This window comes from Pezoporus occidentalis, unplaced genomic scaffold (assembly GCF_034315485.1).
Source record: "Pezoporus occidentalis ecotype Australia unplaced genomic scaffold, CSIRO_AGI_Poc_V1 ctg52, whole genome shotgun sequence".
NCBI classification, from domain to species: Eukaryota; Metazoa; Chordata; class Aves; order Psittaciformes; family Psittacidae; genus Pezoporus; species Pezoporus occidentalis.
Window position 1 is genome coordinate 3273397 of NW_026915858.1, and position 6179 is coordinate 3279575.

The 6179-nt window shown below is 42.1% G+C and overlaps 1 long non-coding RNA gene across 1 annotated transcript; it reads left to right on the forward strand.

Moving 5' to 3' along the window:
- The first annotated feature begins 12 nt into the window (after positions 1-12).
- On the forward strand, positions 13-861 carry LOC134173386 (uncharacterized). The gene is made up of 2 exons (XR_009968229.1): positions 13-80; positions 120-861. It is a non-coding gene; the product is annotated as an uncharacterized LOC134173386 (long non-coding RNA).
- The last annotated feature ends 5318 nt before the right edge of the window (positions 862-6179 follow it).

Sequence of the window (6179 nt, forward strand, 5' to 3'; positions counted from 1 at the left end):
GGCTGATACACTGCCGCGGCTGCGCCCGGTACTCAGGTGAGTTTGACGTGCCACGGGAACCGCACCGACCCGCTCCTGGGGTGGCTCACGCCCTGCCCATATAGGGCGGCTGGGCCCAGGCCACGCCGTGCCACAGGACCCTGGCCCCTGGGCTCGCGTTTACAAGCGCTAAAGCAACAACTTGGTCACGGAGTTAATTCAAATCCTTAAGGCTACCACAAGCTTCCTTTGCGAAACTTTCACTTCCTCTCTGCTTCGTGTGTCTTCTGTAGGTCCCTTCTTACAGCATAACCCATCTCTTCCCAGATAGATACCCAGGAAGACCCCATCACCTGTGACCAGACACAAATGCGATTTTCAAAGCCGACTGGATCATTTGTTTCTCCAGTACAGTGAAGTTTCTGAAACCTGGAAATCTTACACCCCTCGCACCAAATCTGTGTTTTCATCTTCCTGTTCCCTCACGGGCCTCACAAAGTGTGCTTCTGGCTTTTTCTGTCGAGTAAGCACATAAGGCAATGAAGTCCCTAGTAGCTTTGCAGCTCATGATGTGTAACAGTGAGCTGCTCAGAGAAGCATTACTTAAAGCTCTCCCTGTTTATAAGCTGGATGGGGGGGAAATGAGTACAAAAATAAAGGTTGCAACAGAAAATGCCCACAAAATTAAATCACCATACCCTATTCAGTTACAGGGATTCAGCATTTCTTTGCCTTGCAAGAAGCAGCGCCCATGGCTACAGCAGAGTTAGAATGGTATTCAGCCACTTTTGTCACAAAGACCATTTCAATACCTTAGCTAGATAATATCTTCTATTCTACAATTAACCAGCACAAAAAAAAAAACCCCAACAACATACAAAATCATATCTACTTGCTAGAGTACTGCTACTAGCTGTATGGGTTCTGCTTTAAGGGATACAGTAGCTCTATGAGACCTGAAGGATTCCTTCACAGAAAGGTATGGTAACATTTAGGAACTGCAGCTATTTGGATTGAAGAGCAGCAAAGCAGATTGCCTGGGGAAAGATGCCTTAAGAGTCATGCATGGTTTTGAGAGAGAACAGAGAACTATTGCCTGTAGTCAGGTGGTAACAAAAAGCATGCTTTTCAATTGTTCTACAAAATTCCACAGCACTCTTCTAAAAAGGAATAAGAAAAGGTCCTAGAGCTTGAACTACCACATACATTTTCCTTTGAAGTATTGTTCCAGTAGTTTAAAAAGTAGAAAGTTTTGATTAAACTGACAGAAGGACATGAAATGCCTTCACTTCTCAGAAAGCAACCTTAAAGAAGGTTTGAAAATGCAGGTCAAACAAGGACAGGAAAGATGCTGACAAGCTGGAATAAAGAAGTAGTGATACTGAAAAGAGAAGCACTAAGTGGAAGTGTTTCCTGAAGAACCACAGAGAATAGTTTTACTGCTTTACTACTCCTTCTGGCTCAGAGCTCCTCTAGTTTTGGGAAGAAATGATCCAAAGAAATATGGTGATTTAAAGTATGCACCAGTTCTCTACTGAAGCAGAACAGCTGTTTGATTAACATGCTGATCACCTCTTAAAGGCAGTTTATGAAATTTATAGGAAAACCCCTATTTCAGCCCCCAACCCTACTGAACCCCTGACAATGAGTCAGTCGGGTTACTGCTTGAGCAGCCTTGCATTACACTGCAGTTGGTTTGTTCAGACTGTCATTTCCCAGCTGGTTTCTTATGATTGCTATTTTTAGCACCATTTACTAATGGCAGTCATGACAACAAATAAGAAAGTCTTCTCTTATTTCCACGGTCCAAATCCTAATTCCAGCTTTTGCTTTTAGAGCAAAAAAAGTGTACCTGCCTTTCCTGCCCCAACTACAAGAACTGGGAGGGGAATAACCCTCAAGACATAAGCAGCTCTATTGTTAGATTACAGAGTCTAATAGTGACAGTGAATTTTTAGTTTAGATAAAGATTGTGCTTGCCGAGTCTGTTGTCAGCAAAAATGGATTTGACACAGTGTGTTACAATCACCTGTATAATTGCAGCATGCTTCACTGTAAGCTTCTGACAGCAACACAGGCCATGCTAGTAACAGTTAAAGCTCACTCAGAGATCTGAGAAAATTGAACTGATGACCAGGCACTATTTTTAACCTCACATATTCACTTAACTAGCTTAACAAACACCACTTCATTGGATAGAAAGACTACAGCCATAGATGACTTTGAGCCCTCCTGTAATTTCTTGGTAAAGGTGCTGCTATGTTTGCTTCTTTCATCCTGCAGTAAACACCTCATCTTACATCTGCATTTCTCCAAAGCAGAGACTGGTGCCTTCTCTGCTGGGCAGCAGGGCAGCATCCAAACTGCACCAGACCCAGAAGCATTACAAGCTGCTCTGTCCTTTGGGAGTCACTCCAGCAGTGATTTGGCTCTGCCAGCTGCCTTAGCAATGTGCTGCCATTTGGCTATCTGCTCCTGCCCTCCAAGGCCTCCCAGTTTTCAGCAGCACCACAAAGTACATGATTACATGGTATCCTACTTTCTCAAAGGAGACTTCTTAAGCAGACTCCCATCCTTGCTTCCCAGCCTCTATACCTGTACCTCTCAGGGCAACAAGTTATAAGGACGGAATTCTTTCCTGTTAGGATGGTGAGGCACTGGAACAGGTTGCCCAGGGAGGTTGTGAATGCTCCATCCCTGGCAGTGTTCAAGACCAGGTTGAACAAGGCCTTGGGTGATATGGTTTAGTGTGAGGTGTCCCTGCCCATGGCAGGGGGGTTGGAACTTGATGATCTTAAGGTCATTTCCAACCCTAACTATTCTATGATTCTAGAATCAGGATAACAACATACACAGTCACACTTACTTGGCCCAATATTTTATACACAGTTCCAATTATAAAATTTCTACGAAGTAACGGTGAGCTACTTAAAGAGAAGTCCTTAGACTTGACACAAACATTGCAAAACCTTTCACAGGTCCCTTTTTCAACACTTCTCTCCACAATTCAAAACACCATTCTTCCCTTTATGTAAGCAGCTGCTTTTCCTTTTTAGGCCTATCCAGCACTTTCTGTAATAGGTTACTTGTGGTTTCCCCATGTTCAGATATGTTTATTTGCTTTTTTTCCTAGCTTATGTACCAAAGCCCCAAATTATGCTGACTTTAGCAGGAGGGCAGGGTTGGCTGCCCCACTGGCTACATTTGTCCTTTTTCTGATTCATACAGTACCATAACAGCTTCTTAAGTACTGCTGTTCTTTCAAGGTTGGTACAAAACATCAATGGTCTGGTAAAGACAAAGCTGGTTGTACCACATCAAGTCAAAGAGTCTTACAGCCATTACAGATAGCGGCTGTAACAAGCTGCCTGGAAGAACAGAGGGAGAATCAAGACAAGCAAACACTACAACACCCTCAGCTTCTGACCATTAGCTGTTTAGGACTTTCTGGGCCAGGTGCTACAATTGCACCATCTTACAGAATAAACAGACCATGAATTTCTCAATTCATTTTTAGGTCAATGACACCACTTTTCGGCCTCAACAACATGCTCCATGGCAGCATGTAGTATATTTTAATGAATCATTGTCTGATTAACCCACAAGGAAAATCCTAACCAGAACTAGAAGCTTCTTCCATAGTACATACTGCTTATATGGCAATGCACCACTAGATACTAGTGCAAGCCTGTGCCTATTCCTGCCCGGTCTGCCTTGGAAAAGATGCTTGTGCCAAAGTCTAACCATAGTGACTCAGTCCCTATCTACCTAGGGAGATAACAAACATCACACACCTGTGCAAAATGCAAAACTGTGTGATGTTCTCCAAACTAGAGACAGTGGCCAGACTCAAGATCCCTAGGACTACACCTTCACACCTTAGCTACACCATCATCCTCTTTGCAGTTGTCTTTGGATTTCCTCGGTGGGTCTTTGCACTTACCAATCCACTCACTTGGCCTCAGCCTTTCCTGCATTTTTGGAAGGATACAAGAGGGCTGCAGTATCACCTCTTACCACGAGATGGTAGGTGTTTCCTGATGGTTAGAGTGAAATAGTCTTTTAATAGCCCTTTGAGCACGTAAACTCTGCAGCTTCAGAAAAAGTACACACGAGTAAATCAGGACAAGAAAAAACCCTAGTAAACTATTTATAGGATTGTGAATGAACTGAAGCCTGAGAACGGTATGGGAAGCTCACATATCTTAAGCACAAACATAAAAAAAAATATCCTCAATTTAGACTGAAGGTATTCTTGCTAGTGTAAGGATTTGGGTGCCCGTCTGATTCTTATCTTGACTGTTCCTGTTACGAAACTTTTTAGTTGTGTGAATGTGTTTTACGTCATCAAAAACATGAAACTTTGGTTATTTTCAGCAACAAAAAGCACTGGAACTGAATGATTTTTAAGGTCCCTTCAAACCCAAACCATTCTTAGATTCTACGATTCTAAATACGGGGTAATTTTGAAGCAAACTCATAATAAAAAAAAAAAAAGCAGCTTCACGTGGCTATGTAAAGTTGCATATCTATCTCATGATGTACACAGAACATTTATTATCCAAGCTGCTAACACATTTGGCCTTGTTTCTGGAATTTTCTAAAAAGAAAAAATAATAAAAAATAATGCAGATGTAAATAACTAAAATTTTTAGTCAAGGAAACTATTTCTGTACATACATCAGAGGAAAGAGCACATTAACACCATAGACATACATTACTTCTCACCAGTTATTTCTGACAGAAGATACTTCTTTGTCATCTCTTCTCAAATTTTAATTTCCATCTTCATAGTACTGTGAAGGCCAGTAAACAAAGCCTGAATAAAGCAAACATACCAGTACTCTTTCATGCTGAAATTTAAAAAGGCGACAGCAACCTTGCTGATGCCATCCTAACAGAACTCGCACTGCTCTATTTTCTTCACATTTACCACAGTAACAAATACACATTTGCCCCAACAACCTGCCTTTGAAATCAAGAATCACCATTTTGCAAACGTAAAATACACAGACCAAACCAACTAGTAAGCCTGTCTAGCTGTTTAGCTGCTCCCCCTCTTCCCCCAAGGGAGGATACAGGTAAGCCTTCCCCAAGCCTGTAAACTCTGCTTTGCCATCAGTTTCTTGTAAGATGGAGTCAGTCCCAGTCCTTGGCTGAGGTACAGGCAAACAAACACTACAGATTCCACCTTTCCAAATAAATTCTTAGGGCTGCTATATTCAGCCTGTATGACCAGTAGATCCATATCTTCTCTACCCACTTAAGGCCAACAACTGACCTTAGTAATGCAATCAGGACTAGCTGAGCTCAGGGACTAGGAAAAGCACTTTTCAGTCAAAACAGGCAACAAGCCCAAGTCCTCATTTAGCAGCACTCTGCCCTACTGTCCAAAACTGACCCAAAACTTAAGACTTACAAGATACATTGAAATTAGTTAAGAATCACTAATTGCATTTCCTTCATGGACAGAACAACATGATATGCTGTAAAAGTTACAGAAGTAGGCTGCTCCTTACATTACTATAAATGCCATGTACATTCTTTGATATTATTTAAGTGATTCTGCTGACAAAAAATTTCCAAATATATCTGGCCACAAGTCAACAGTGTGACCCTAAGTTAAACCACCATAAGGCAGAATTCACACTTTTTCCCACTTGCTAACAGCTTGACTCGGAACTGTGGGAGTGAGGCAGCTTGAGACAGTGGAAAACATGCACTCTCTTGCACAAAGTGCTGCAAGCTCCATTATTCAGTAGTGAATAAAGAAGCATGGTTTACAGTTTCTGTACAACTTACTTCCAAGCAAGGACCTGGGGCTATACTGACTACCCTATCCTTTACAGTGGGCTTCCAAAGGACAGCCCCAAACTCATCTTGCCTTCCTCTCCACAGATCAAAGGGCATGCAGAAAGAAAGGCATGAAGACAAGAATTACCATTTTGCTGGGGATGCCCCATACTTGACCTCACAGCAAAACTAGGGGCTCCTGGAGCACACAACTTTGCTGTTGAAGAATGGTTATTAGACTCATTATGTCTTAGATAAAGCTGTAGGAATGAAAGAATATAGTGGTTTGGATATCTTCATAGAAGCTAAAGAGGATGGGAAGGGCCACTGATTATTCTGCAGGCACAGAGATGGCAGCCAAAAAAACCCAGAAATACCTGAAGAGAGAGAGTCTCATACAAGAATAG